This window comes from Dendrobates tinctorius, unplaced genomic scaffold, assembly GCF_039654945.1.
Source record: "Dendrobates tinctorius isolate UK_male_01 unplaced genomic scaffold, ASM3965494v1 ptg000103l, whole genome shotgun sequence".
Taxonomy (NCBI): Eukaryota; Metazoa; Chordata; class Amphibia; order Anura; family Dendrobatidae; genus Dendrobates; species Dendrobates tinctorius.
Genome location: NW_027361771.1, coordinates 40,273,464 through 40,288,534, shown reverse-complemented (window position 1 = coordinate 40,288,534; position 15,071 = coordinate 40,273,464). Strand labels below are relative to the sequence as shown.

Sequence of the window (15,071 nt, the reverse complement as noted above, 5' to 3'; positions counted from 1 at the left end):
ATTTTATTTTTACGGACCACATCACATTTGAAGCCACTTTGAGGGGTCTATATGATAGAAAATACCCAAAAGTGACACCATTCTAAAAACTGCACCCCTTAAGGTGCTTAAAACTACATTCAAGGAGTTTATTAACCCTTCAGGAGCGTCAGAGGAATTTTTTGAATATTTAAAAAAAATTAACATTTAACTTTTTTTCACAAAAAAAAAATTACTTCAGGTTCAATTTTTTTTATTTTACCAAGTGTAACAGGAGAAATTGGACTGCAAAAATTATTGTGCAATTTGTCCTGAGCACGCTGATACCTGACATGTGGGAGGGAACCACTGTTTCGTCGCATGGCAGAGCTCAGAAGGGAAGGAGAGCCGTTTGACTTTTTCAATGCAAAATTGGCTGGAATTCTGATCGGACGCCATGTCGCTTTTGGAGAGCCCCTGATGTACCTAAACAGTGGAAACCCCCCACAAGTGACCCCATTGTTTAAACTAGACCCCCTAAGGAACTTATCTAGATATGTGGTGAGAACTTTGAACCCACAAGGGCTTCACAGAAGTTTATAATGTACAGCGGTACAATTAAAAAATCATATTTTTTCCACAAAATGATCTTTTCACCCCCAATTTTTATTTTCCCAAGGTTAACAGGACCCTAAAAGTTATTGTGCAATTTGTCCTGAGTACGCTGATACCCCATATGTGGGTGTAAACGACTATTTGGGCACATGGCAGAGCTCGGAAGGCAAGCAGCGCCATTTGACTTTTTTGGCTGGAATTGAGATCGGACACCATGTCGCGTTTGGAAAGCCCCTGATGTACCAAAACAGTGGAAACCTCCCACAATTGACACCATTTTGGAAACTAGACCCCCCAAGGAACTTATCTAGATGCGTGGTGAGAACTTTGAACCCCCAAGTGCTTCACAGAAGTTTATAACGCCCAGGCGTGAAAATAAAAAAAATTTTTTTTCCACAAAAATGATATTTTTGCCCCAAAATTTTTATTTTCCTAAGGGCAACAGGAGCAATAGGACCCCAAAAGTTGTTTTGCAAATTGTCCTGAGTAGGCTGATACCCCATATGAGGGGGTAAAACACTGTTTGGGCACATGGCAGAGCTTGGAAGGGAAGGAGCACCATTTGACTTTTTCAACGCAGAATTGGCTGGAATTGAGATCAGACGCCATGTTGCGTTTGGAGAGCACCTGATGTGCGCAAATAGTGGAAACCCCCAATTCTAACCCTAACCCTAACCCTAGCCCTAACCCTAACCCTAGCCCTAATCCCAATGGGGAAATGGAAATAAATACATTTTTTTAATTTTATTATTTTTCCCTAACTAAGGGGGTGATAACGGGGGGTTTGATTTACTATTTATGGTGGTTTTTATGTTTGGCGGCTGTCGCATGCTAAAAGACGCTTTTTATTGTAAAAATAGTTTTTGCATCACCACATATTGAGAGCTATAATTTTTCCATATTTTGACCCACCGAGTCATGTGAGGTCTTATTTTTTGCGGGACGAGTTGACGCTTTTATTGGTATCATTTTCGGGCATGTGACATTTTTTGATCGCTTTTTATTTCGTTTTTTGGGACGCAGAATTTACAAAAACCAGCGTTTCATGAATTTCTTTTGGGTGGTGCGTTTTCGCCGTTCCGGGTGCGGTAAAATTTATAAGGCGCTTTTATTCTTCGGGTCAGTACGGTTACAGCGATACCTCATTTAGGTCGTTTTTTTATGTTTTGGCGCTTTTATGCAATGAAAACAATTTTATATAAAAAATAATTATTTTTGCATCACTTTATTCTGCGAGCTATAACTTTTTTATTTTTTTGCTGATGATGCTGTATGGCAGCTCCTTTTTTGCGGGACAAGATGACGTTTTCAGCGGTACCATGGATATTTATATGCGTCTTTTTGATCGCGCGTTATTGCACTTTTTGTTCGGCGGTATGATAATAAATCATTATTTTTTGCTTAGTTTTTTATTTTTTAAGGGGTTCGCTTAAGGGGTTAACTATTGGGACAGTTTTATAGGGCGGGTCGTTACGGACGCGGCAATACCAAATATGTGTACTTTTATTGTTTTTTGTTTTTTTTTTATTTCCAAAAAATGAATTTATTGGGGAATATTTTTTTTTTTTTTTAATTTATTTAGCAATTTTTTTAAAATTATTTTTACACTTTTTTTTTTATTTTTTTTTACTTTATTACAATGTCCCAGGGGGGACATAACTGTCCTGTGACAGATCGCTGATCTGTCACATCACAGATCACTGTGACAGATCAGCGATCTGTCACAGGCACTGCACAGGCTTCCTCATGCCTGTGCTTTGCAGGCACTGAGGAAGCCAGCTTCCTGCAGGCCCCCGGAGGTCCCCGTCGCCATATTGGATCCGGGGACCTGCAGGAAAGGAGCCCCCTGCAGCAGCGCTGCACATTGCGCTGCCGTGGGGGGCTCAGGGAAGCACGGAGGGAGCCCCCTCCCTGCCGATGCTTCCCTTTAACCCCCGGTACACCGCAATCGTGTTTGATCGCAGTGTGCAAGGGGTTAACGTGTCGGGGGCGGTCCGTGACCGCCCCTGACACATTGTGCTGGGTGTCAGCTATGATAATTAGCTGACACTCGGCCGCGATCAGCGGCGCTCACCACGTGGGCGCCGCTGATCGCGATGACGTAATATTCCATCCATGGTAATTAGGTCCATGGTCACATGGACGGAATATTACGTCAATTGTAGGTAAGGGGTTAACATTCATTTAGCTGTCCGGTCATGAACTTTATTTTCTTTTTATCAGCACACTGCTTATATCTTTGTCAAACACCTCTTCATTGCACTGTAGCACTTTTTTCATTTATTTAGGCTTACTCATGCCTTTATATACAGTATATGTCTATATAGCTTTGTCATATATTTATTTATTGCACTTCAGCACTTTACTTTTTGATTACATATGCATATGTTTTTTTCAGGATTATTGATTCCACTTTAGATCTTCACTGATTTTTTTTTTATTTTATTTTTTTTTTTGCACATTCACACCGTGTATTGTTCATCACAAAAAAAAAAATTCACATGTTATATGTTTAAATATATTTTTTTTTAAAGTGCTATTGATTCATTGTTTTTACTATGTGGAGCTATTTTGCTAACTTTTAACAGAATTTTTTGGTGGGCATGCTACTCTTTTAGGCCAGTTTCACATGTCAGTGTCTCCGGTACGTGTAGTGACAGTTTTCTCACGTACCGGAGACACTGACAAACATAGACAGATTCCAATGAATGTGTCTATGCAGAGGTCAGCGTGTTTACGCGGACCGTGTGTCCGTGTGCAAAACACGCTGACATGTCAGTTTTTGTGCAACAGCACGGATCACACGGACCCATACAAGGGCGCTCCGGCCGAGAGCAACGCTGAGGGAGTCGGCGTGTGATGGGGGCGTGGCTAGCGTGACATGACACTGGGGGTAAGGCCTGTTTCACACATCCATTTGTGTCCATCAGTCAAAATCCGCCGTTTTGCAAAAAAAAAAACGGATCCCCATTGAGTTGCATTACCGGCGGATCTTGATGGATGGCCATCCATTGGATCCGTTTTTTTGCGGATCCGCCAAATTTTTTACGTCCACCGACATGCCCGAACGGGCCATGCAACGTTTTTTCGGGCGGCAGGATCCGCACTTCTCACTGCGCATGCCCGAAAGACTTCACTCAGCTGGAAATTTAACCCTAAACTCTGTTCTGGCGGCTGAAAAATTCTCATTCTCTGTCTCTCTCTCTCTCCCCCCTTCCCCAGGCAGCGGTTCCTTTAAAATTTTAACTTTGATGGATCCGTTAAAATAACGGTCCGGTGACAAACGTTGAGGTCAGTACAGGAACGGATCCGCTATTTTAGCGGATTTTGACTGAAGAAAAAAACTGATGTGTGAAACAGGCCTAAGACGGTGGCTCAAAGACACCACAATACCGACATGTTTCGAGAGATAGCTACTCTCTTCATCAGGGTTGTGCCTCTTAGGCTGTGTGCACACGCTGCAGATTCACCTGCGGGTTTTTTCACGCGGAACCGCAGGTAAAGTGACCTGCGGTTTTGCTGCGGTTTGGTCTGCGGTTTTGCCCTGCGGTTTCACACCTCTACTATGTTAAAGGTGTGAAACCGCAGCGGAATCCGCAGAAACAATTGACATGCTGCGGAAAAAAAACCGCAGCGTGAGCACAGTGGTTTTGAAAACCCATAGGGTTACATGGTACTGTACCATGTCTGCGGAACTGCTGCGGTTCCGCAGGGCCAAAACCACAGCGGAACCGCAGCAAAAACCGCAGCGTGTGCACATAGCCTTAGTGTGTAGACCATCAATTTATAGCAGACTGAGCCTGAATTAAGTGATCACCTGACCCAAATGCCTGATTGAGCAACTTAATTAGATGTAGTACAAAGTACTGGTGTGTCTACATGTAACTAAATGTTTGCGGGACCCTATCATTACCAATGTGCTACAGAGATGGGTTAAATTTTAACCCTATTTGGTCCAAAAATTCCTTATGAGAATTAAATGTGAAAAAAATTAAAAATGAAAATAAAAATAAAACATAACCTTTATTTACATAAATGTATAAAAAAAAAGTGTTATTAACCCCTTCACTACCAAGGGTGGTTTGCACATTAACTCCCGGGCCAATTTTTACAATTCTGACCACTGTCCCTTTATGAGGTAATAACTCTGAAACGCTTCCATGGATCCTGGTGATTCTGACATTGTTTTCTTGTGACATATTGTACTTCATGTTAGTGGTAAAATTTCATTCATATAACTTGAAAAAAACAGAAATTTGTCAAAAATTTTGAAAATTTCATAATTTTCCAACTTTGAATGTTTATGCTCTTAAATCACAGGGATACGGCACACAAAAAACTTAATAAGTAACATTTCCCACATGTTTACTTTACATCAGCACAATTTTGGAACCAACATTTTTTTTTGTTAGGAAGTTATAAGGGTTAAAAGCTGACCAGCGATTTCCCATTTTTGCAACACCATTTTATTTTTACGGACCACATCACATTTAAAGCCACTTTGAGGGGTCTATATGATAGAAAATACCCAAAATGACACCATTCTAAAAACTGCACCCCTTAAGGTGCTCAAAACCACATTCAAGAAGTTTATTAACCCTTCAGGTGCGTCACAGGAATTTTTTGAATATTTAAAAAAAATGAACATTTAACTTTTTTTCACAAAAAAAATACTTCAAGTTCAATTTTTTTTTATTTTACCAAGGGCAACAGGAGAAATTGGACTGGAAAAGTTATTGTGCAATTTGTCCTGAGTACGCCGATACCTGATATGTGGGGGGAACCACTGTTTCGGCGCATGGCAGAGCTCAGAATGGAAGGAGCGCCGTTTGACTTTTTCAATGCAAAATTGGCTGGAATTCAGATCGGACACCATGTCACGTTTGGAGAGCCCTTGATGTGCCTAAACAGTGGAAACCCCCCACAAGTGACCCCATTTTGGAAACTAGACCCCCCAAGGAACTTATCTAGATGTGTGGTGAGAACTTTGAACCCCCAAGGGCTTCACAGAAGTTTATAACGTACAGCCGTACAATTAAAAAATCATATTTTTTCACCCTCAATTCTTATTTTTCCAAGGGTAATAGGACCCTAAAAGTTATTGTGCAATTTGTCCTGAGTACGCTGATACCCCATATGTAGGTGTAAACGACTATTTGGGCGCATGGCAGAGCTCGGAAGGGAAGCAACGCCATTTGACGTTTTTGGCTGGAATTGAGATCAGATGACATGTTGCGTTTGGAGAGCACCTGATGTGCCCAAACAGTGGAAACCCCCCAATTCTAACTCCAACCCTAACCTCAACACATCCCTAACCCTAATCTCAGCCCTAACCCTAGCCCTAACCCTAACCCTAGCCCTAACCCTAGCACTAATGGGAAAATGGAAATAAATACATTTTTTTTATTTTATTATTTTTCCCCAGCTAAGGGGGTGATAACGGGGGGTTTGATTTACTATTTATGGTGGGTTTTATTTTTGACAGCTGTCACACGCTAAAAGACGCTTTTTATTATAAAAATAGTTTTTGCATCACCACATATTCAGACCTATAATTTTTCCATATTTTGACCCACCGAGTCATGTGAGTTCTTATTTTTTGCAGGACGAGTTGACGTTTTTATTGGTATCATTTTCGGGCACGTGACATCTTTTGATCGCTTTTTATTCCGATTTTTGGGACGCAGAATGAACAAAAACCAGCGTTTCATGAATTTCTTTTGGGGGGTGCGTTTACACCGTTCCGCGTGCGGTAAAATTGATAAAGCCCTTTTATTCTTCGGGTCAGTACGGTTACAGCGATACCTCATTTAGGTCGTTTTTTTATGTTTTGTCGGTTTTATGCAATGAAAACAATTTTATATAAAAAATAATTATTTTTGCATCGCTTTATTCAGCGAGCTATAACTTTTTTATTTTTTTGCTGATGATGCTGTATGGCAGCTCGTTTTTTGCGGGACAAGATGACGTTTTCAGCGGTACCATGGATATTTATATGCGTCTTTTTGATCGTGCGCTATTGCACTTTTTGTTTGGCAGTATGATAATAAATCATTTTTGCTTCGTTTTTTATTTTTATTTTTTAAGGCGTTTGCTAAAGGGGTTAACTAATGGGACAGTTTTATAGGGCGGGTTGTTACGGCCGCGGCAATACCAAATATGTGTACTTTTATTGGTTTTTTTTTATTTCCAAAAAATGAATTTATTAGGGATTTTTTTTTTTTTTTATTTGAATTTATTTAGCGATTTTTTTAAAATTACTTTTACACTTTTTTTTAACTTTATTAGGTCAGGGGGGACAGCACTGTCCTGTGACAGATCGCTGATCTGTCACATCACAGATCACTGTGACAGATCAGCGATCTGTCACAGGCATAGACGCAGACTTCCTTTTGCCTGTGCTTTGCAGGCACTGAGGAAGTCAGCTCCCTGCAGGCCCCCGAAGGTCTCCGTCGCCATATTGGATCCGGGGACCTGTAGGGAAAGAGACCCCCGCAGCAGCGCTGCACATTGCGCTGCTGTGGGGGGCTCAGGGAAGCACGGAGGGAGCCCCCTTCTTGCCGATGCTTCCCTTTAACCCCGGTACACCGCGATCGTGTTTTATCGCAGTGTGCAAGGGGTTAACGTGTCGGGGGCGGTCCGTGACCGCCCCTGACACATTGTGCCGGGTGTCAGCTGTGATAATCACAGCTGACACCCGGCCGCGACGTAATATTCCGTCCTTGGGAATTAGGTCCAGGGTCACATGGATGGAATATTACGTCCATTGTAGGTAAGGGGTTAAAATTGTGTATGAAAAATCAGTTTAAAAAATGACAATGAAAATGTGCCAAAGCCCAATATCTGCCGATGAGGTGCCTCTTTAGATGTTTGTTTCATTATACTCGAAGGGTTCATAGGCTTACATGGCGGCCGAATAAATGCATGATACATTAGCAAATACCTACAATTACAAATGTAGCATTGTTCTGATTCACTATGTAGCCAAGCAACATAGTGAATCAGAAGAACTAGCCTACATTTGTAATTGTAGGTATTTGCTGATATTATTATTACTCCTACTAGATATTAGGATAGGATCTTGGAGATGGAGATACCCCCTTAATGACCAATCCATTTTAGTTTATTCATCATTGCATTAGAAGGACTATACACTTTACTTATTTTTCCATTAAATGTTCTCGTCACATTAAAAATATACTGCAAGACACCTACATTCCAAGATATTGACTGTCAATAATTTACTAACAGGCAACAAATTAGGCAGGAACTAAGCGATAAATACTCATGGCTGACATAGGGGCACATTGGGTAAGAGAAGGATTTTGCCTCCTCTGGTAAATTCTTTAAAGACAATCTGTCACCAGGTTTTGACACCTAATCTGAGAGCAGTATTATGTAGAGACAGAAACCCCAATTCCATCAATGTGTCACTTAGTAGGCTTTTTGCTGTAGACATTTGAAGGTGCGCCGAGCGCGCCAACATGCAACATGATGCGTTCGGCGCGCACCTTCAAGGAAAACAGACATATCCAATCTCTCATTTAGACCCGCAGACTCTTGTGCCCGAGTGCGCATCATCCATATGGCCTCTCTTTTCAACAGAAGTTTATGTAAGTTTACATTGGTAGGACCATTCGCCCCCTATATGTGAGATTTAGGGAGCATTATAATTCGGTTGGATCTGGTAAAGGTGTCCCACGCCTAATTAAACATGTCAGGGAATCTCAGGGAGGAAATCCAGAGGTACTTTCTTTTGCTGGCTTGGAAAGGGTGTCCCTTCCAGTGCAAGGGGGAGATTTACATAAACTTCTGTGGAAAAGAGAGGCCATATGGATCATGCGCACTCGGGCACAAGAATCTGCTGGTCTAAATGAGAGATTGGATATGTCTGTTTTCCTGTAATAAGCTTTCATGATTGTATATGTGTTTTTTAATTTGTTTTTCTAAAATATTTTAACTGTCACTGATAATTGCTGCATATGTGTTGAAGCAGTGGGGGTGGGGTTTGATTGTCTCCCTCTGTTAAGAAGTGAGACCAGTAGAAGCGCCACTGCAGCGCGAAACAGCTGCCATCTCCACTCCCGCTCTCATCCTCCCTATGCCGATGTTTTAAAGAAATAGACTAAAGAAGATTTTAACCAGTGAGTGCCATCTGTATTTCTATTTTGGTGAAGTTGGCATTCGAGCATACCTCCCAACTTTGAAGAACAGAAAGAGGGACAAAGTATATGATGTGCATAGCACAGCGCAGCAATATTTGGTTACACCCTTAGGCCTGTTTCACACTTCAGTTTTTTGTGTCAGTTAAAATCCGCCAAAATGGCGGAAAACGGATCCGATGAATGAAGAATTTTAAAGGAAACGTAGCCCGAGAGAGAATGTTTTCTGTCCGCCAGAAATGATTTCAGGGTTAAATTTCCGGCTGACTTCATTCCTCCGGGAATGCGCACTATAAAATGCGGATCCTTCAGCCAAAAAAACGTTACATGGTCCGTCCGGGCATGTCGGCGGATGCAAAAAATTTGACGGATCTGCAAAAAAACGGATCCAACGGATGGCCATCCGCCGGTAATGCAAATCAATGGGGAAAAAAACGGATATGTAAAAAAAAAATGGCGGATCCGTTTTTTTTTTTTTTTTTTTTGCAAAACGGCGGATTTTGACTGATGGCCAAAAACGGAAGTGTGAAACAGGCCTTAGACACATAACTATCTACACTATACATTTGTTACTTTATTCTACCTGGCAGGAGGAGATGTAGAGGGGCGATGGTAGTGATGGACATTCAGCAGACGACTAGGACGGACTGCATGGCGTAGACCCTAATCTGGGACTGTCCGATGCATGCAGGACGGTTGGCACTAGTGACGAGTGGATCAATTCAGAGGACTCGGGTCCAGGTCAGTGGCTTTATGTAGTGTCACTATATGCCATCTTGGTGTCTAAGGTCGTGTTCACACATAGCATAAATACTGTGTCTTAGGTTTTAGCATAAATACTGTGTCTTTTTGGTTTTCTGCAGCTCTCTGCACCAAATTACACAACAACGATCAACTCTGATTATTGTATTTCTGCTGCATTTTTTATGCCTTTTCTTTCTTATTTGATGCATTTTTGGTGCAGATGTGAAGCCACATTTCTTTTTTTTTTTTTTTTTTTTTTAAATTCGTAAGCCACATTTCTAATGTGCTTTTTGCACTACAAAAAACTTTGATTCTGCACTTAAAAAGAAACTGCCATTTTTAACTTTTTTTTTTTTTTCCACGTAGAAGTATCCAGAGACAGAAAAAGCTCCAAAATCGCACAGTTCAGTGATGTCTTTAGACCACAGGGGACGCAGTTTTCATGAAATCACATTCACTTTGCTTGGACAGGTAAACACAGCAGGATTTGTGACCTAAATATCCAGGCAAACTGGATGGTTTTTTATTTTTTAACCCCTTTCCCACATCGGCCGTACATTTACGCCGATGTAGGACTCCTTCCTTTTGATGTGGGCTCTGGCGGTGAACCCACATCTTTCCCGGGACATGTCAACTGTTTTGAACAGCTGACATGTGCCCACAATAGCTGTGGGTGGAATTGTGATCATCCCGCGGCTATTAACTTGTTAAATGCCGCTGTCAAAACTGACAGCAGCATTTAAATGGCGCTTCCGGCAGTCGCGCCGGAAATACGCAAACCGGTGGCCCGCATCACGTGATCTCGGGTCACTGGTGTGTCGGCATGACAACCCGAGGTCTCCTTGAGACCTCTATGGTTGTCAGTGCCGGCTTGTGGTGAGGGCCACTTAGTTGTCGGCGCTCATAGCAAGTCAGCAATTCTACATAGAGGCAATCTGACTATTGCCTCTATGTAACAGAGCCAATCGGGCTATGGCAGCTTCTAGTCTCATATGGAGACTATTGAAGCATGCCAAAAGTAAAAAAAAAAATGTTTTAAAAGTTCAAATCACCCCCCTTTCACCCCATTCAAAATAAAACAATTTAAAAAAAAAAAAATCAAACACACACATATTTGGAATCGCCACGTTCAGAATCGCCCAATGTATCAATAAAAAAAATTAACCTCATCGCTAAATGGCGCAGCGAGGAAAAAAAATCAAAACACCAGAATTACGTTTTTTTGGTTGCCACAACGTTACATTAAAATGCAATAACGGGCAATCAAAATCTGCACCAAAATGGTATCATTAAAAACATCAGCTCGGTGCGCAAAAAATAAGTCCTCACCCAACCCGAGATCACGAGAAATGGAGACGCTACGGGTATTGGAAAATGGCACAATTTTTTTTTTTTTTTTTTTTAAACAAAGTTTGGATTTTTTTTTTTTCACTACATAGATAAAAGAGAACCTAGACATGTTTGATGTCTGTGGACTCGTAATGACCTGGAGAATCCTAATGGAAGGTCAGTTTTAGCATTTATTGAACGTAGCAAAAAAAGCCAAACAAAAAAAAAAGTGTGGGATTGCACTTTTTTGCAATTTCATCGCACTTGGAATTTTTTCCCCATTATCGAATACACTACATGGTAAATAAAACCAATGGTGTTATTCAAAAGTACAACTTGTCCCGCAAAAAACAAGCCCTCACATGGCCATATTGTTGGAAAATTAAAAAGTTATGGCTCTGGGAAGAAGGTGAGCGAAAAACGCAAAACCGAAAAAAGCTCCAGGGGTTAAAACAGCTAACTTGACTAGACCGGACGGGAGCAAATCCACAAGCCCACAAGAGATTACCGAGATTCTGGGGGATTATTATGCAAAATTATATAGTAAGGGGGAAGAAACGGTTGGCAGGGAAAATGACTGGTTGAAAAGCATAAAACTCACGCAAATCAATGCGGAAGAGCTGTCTAGATTGAACGCAGAAATAACATTAGAAGAAGTACAGCCGGTAATAGGGGATCTGAACGTACACAAGGGACCGGGACCTGACGGGTTTAATGGGGAATTTTATAAAGTAATGAGAGAGCAGGTAGCACCGATCCTGACTAGAATGTATAACAAAATAATGGGAGGAGGGGGAATTTCGGGTCACCTTAACACTGCGTACATAAAATTGATACCCAAGGGAGACAGAAATCTAGATAACCCAGCAAACTATAGGCCAATTTCATTGATAAACCAAGATCTCAAAATCTTGGCCAAATTGATGGCCAATAGATTGGCGGAGATACTACCAAACTTAATATCACCGGCACAATCGGGGTTCGTTAAGGGGAGGGCAGCGGTGACGAATGTGCGGAGGGCTATGCTGGTAATGGATGCCATTAGACATAGGGATCTTCAAAAGGAGGAGTGTCCAGCCATGGTCACACTTGATGCTGAGAAAGCGTTTGATAGCGTGGAGTGGTCATGGCTGGAGACGGTACTAGACAATATGGGGATACGGGGAGCCTTTCGTACATTCATAGGGGTATTTTATGCGAATCCTCAGGCGAGGGTGGCGACGCCCGGGTTCCTGTCGAGATCTTTCCCATTGAGCAAAGGGACTAGACAGGGATGTCCACTGTCACCCCTCCTGTTTAATCTGGCCTTTGTCTAGACTGTTAAATGAAGGAGATTGTTTTGAAGGTATTAGGGTCGGGAAGGAACAATTGCGTTCAGCCCTATTTGCAGATGATATCATACTATTTATGAACAACCCTCAGAGGGATCTCCCAAAAGTGACACAACAGAGGAGTTTGGGGGATTATCAGGCTTTAAATTGAACAGAGCAAAGTGTGAAATTTTGTTTCTGTGTGAGCAAAAGATGAAACTGATGGTTGCCGAGGGAACAAGAGATGGCATCTCTGGGATACCGATAGCACGGTCTCACCTTAAATATTTGGGAATACAGATGGGACGTACAACAGCGTCAATATACGAATTGAACTACAAACCTTTGATACAAAAAATAGAACGGGAACTAAGGATGTGGGAGGGGCTGCCGCTATCATTACTAGGTAGAAATCATCTTTTGAAGATGATGAGTTTTCCAAAATTACTCTACCCAATGCAGACAATCCCCATGTTATTGAAGCATACAGACATAAATAGACTGAATAAAGCATTCTCGACATTCTTGTTGTGGGGGAAAAGACCGAGAATCAAAACGGAAAAATTAATGCAATCTTTGGAAAAAGGAGGCATCAAAATGCCAAATATTAGAGGGTATAACTTGGCATGCCTGATGAGGCACGTCATAGACTGGTTAAGGAAGACAAATGGACACTCAGACATACGTTTAGAGAGTGGGTTCTGTAGACCCTGGGATTTGGGGGCATTACTTCACACGTCATTGGCTAACATACCGAAGAAAATCAAACACTCACTGGTATGTAGAGATACGGTGATGGCTTGGAAAGCAGTAAGAAAAAAATTCGGTTTGTCCTGGAGAATCTCCAAACATCTAAATATATGGAAATTCCCAGATTTCCCAGCGGGAAGGGACAATAAATTATTTTCAGAATGGAGGAGTAAGGGGATAGAAGGGGTGACGGATCTATTACATGAAACGGAGAACAGGTGGCTGACATACCAGGAAATAGTGACAAAATATGGGCTATCCACATTCCAAATCCTTCAATACAAACAGATAGAAAAAGGGTTAATGTCACAATTGAGGGATGTTAGTATGGAACATGTGACAAATGACATGGACCGAATTATTATGAAAGATAGACATGAGAATACTATTTCAGCTTTATATAAGGCTATGAGAGAGGTTTTGATTCCAATATGCCCAGAACAAATCTGGAGAGCATGGGCAAGACAATTAGAGGACGTCGAAGTGGGGGACAAGATATTGCAGGGGTGGATGACAATGAGGAAGGAGGTGATTAATGAAGGGTGGAGGGATACACCATTCCGGTTGATGCATAGAGCAATCTATGGTTTTAATATCCCAGTCACACAACAGATAAGTAGAGTGATCCATTGTCCCAAAATGTAAATGGCCAAAAACGGACCTGTTTCATGGCATCTGGCAATGCCCAGAGAGCCAGAAATTCTGGAAAAGATTGCAAACATTTATACAAAAAGTGGGGAGTGTGGAAGTCGAAATGGATCCATTGCTGTGGATCTTCCATTATAGGAACAAGGGGCAAGTAATAGCAGGAGGGGGTGACCAGAGGCCCAAATTACCAAAATTGTTTCATGGAGTGGCTATCATAGGCAAAAGGGCTTTATTGTCCAAATGGCTGGAAGGAAGTGTGCCGTCAGAGGAAGAGGTGTTGAGGCAGATTAAATCATTACTCAGAATCGAACAGCTGGAGGCGGAAAGGAATAAGGAGGGCCTGACGGGTAAATTTTTCAAAAAATGGAGGAATTTCATAGTACAACAGTGCGGTGAAGAGGAAATAAGGAAAATAGTAACTCCCTTTAAGTATACAGAATGGTATATATTGGAAGATATCTATGGCAATTTGGGGAAATTGAAGGTGATTAATGAAGGGGAGATGTAAGGTCTGGGTGGGGACGGGGGATAAGACGTGATGCTATATCACAGAGGTGGTGCTTATAATCTGTGTTTTCCAAGTGGTCTAGGCATAAAGTGTGTGCGAAGTTGCGAGGGGGGTTACCGAAAATGTACGATGACTAGGGTTTGCTTAAGGGAGGGTTGGATGGGAGGAGGATAGACTAAGTTATTGCCTGTTTATTGGAAATACGTTTTAATATATGAAACGGTGCATTGTTAATGAAAATTTGAAATAGAGTTTGTGTTTAAAAAAAAAAAACAGCTAACTGAAAATTACACTATTGAAAGTGTTTTCCATTATATTCTTTTAGTAATTTTAGAGGAAGAAGAATATTTTATTCTCCCTCTACAAATACAAAGAAATACACTGATTTGTACAGATGTATCGCTATGTACGAGTATCATCTATTTATGGGGTTAGTGGCAGCAAAGAAGATCAAGTATATAAAATTCCCTGGAGCATGTGGCTCAATAGTTTTAGCTCCTACCTGCAATTATTGTCTGTAGTTTTTCGAGTCCCAGGGAGACACTAAAAAAAATGACATTTTTGGAATTGTCTTGCATTATTTTTAGTAGTCTTATATGAATAAAAAAGTGACTTTTTTCACCTCTAGTAGACAAGTGACATAGAAATACACTGCTCTTTATAGTGTATCTTTATGTACCTGTATAATCTGTTTCTGGGTTACAGCCTGCAATACACCTCAAGATGAAAAATTCTACCTATATTATTGTGGGCTATGGGCGGCTCATGACTAGAGCTGATGTCTGCAAACATGGCATCATGAGTTTGATACTCAGGGAGACATGAGGAGGGAATAATTTATGTATGAGCAGAGATGTGGCCCCGCCCCTGAGGAGGAGGAGCTGCAATGAAAATAGCAGAGACGTGAACATTAGAAGTATGGAAAAAGCTCTGATATGGCATGACTGAGCCCTGAATCGGAAAGCCCCACTAAATCTAGGACAGTTGGGAGCTGTGCTGGAGTACTAATAAAGCTGCCAGTTGGTGGTGTTTTACAAAGCTCAGCTG

General features: G+C 41.4%; 1 long non-coding RNA gene across 1 annotated transcript; it reads left to right on the top strand.

Annotated features, from left to right (window-relative positions):
* The first annotated feature begins 8,597 nt into the window (after window positions 1–8,597).
* On the top strand, window positions 8,598–9,951 carry LOC141100233 (uncharacterized). Its single transcript, XR_012234655.1, has 3 exons — window positions 8,598–8,717; window positions 9,326–9,476; window positions 9,846–9,951. It is a non-coding gene; the product is annotated as an uncharacterized lncRNA (long non-coding RNA).
* Window positions 9,952–15,071: the final 5,120 nt, after the last annotated feature.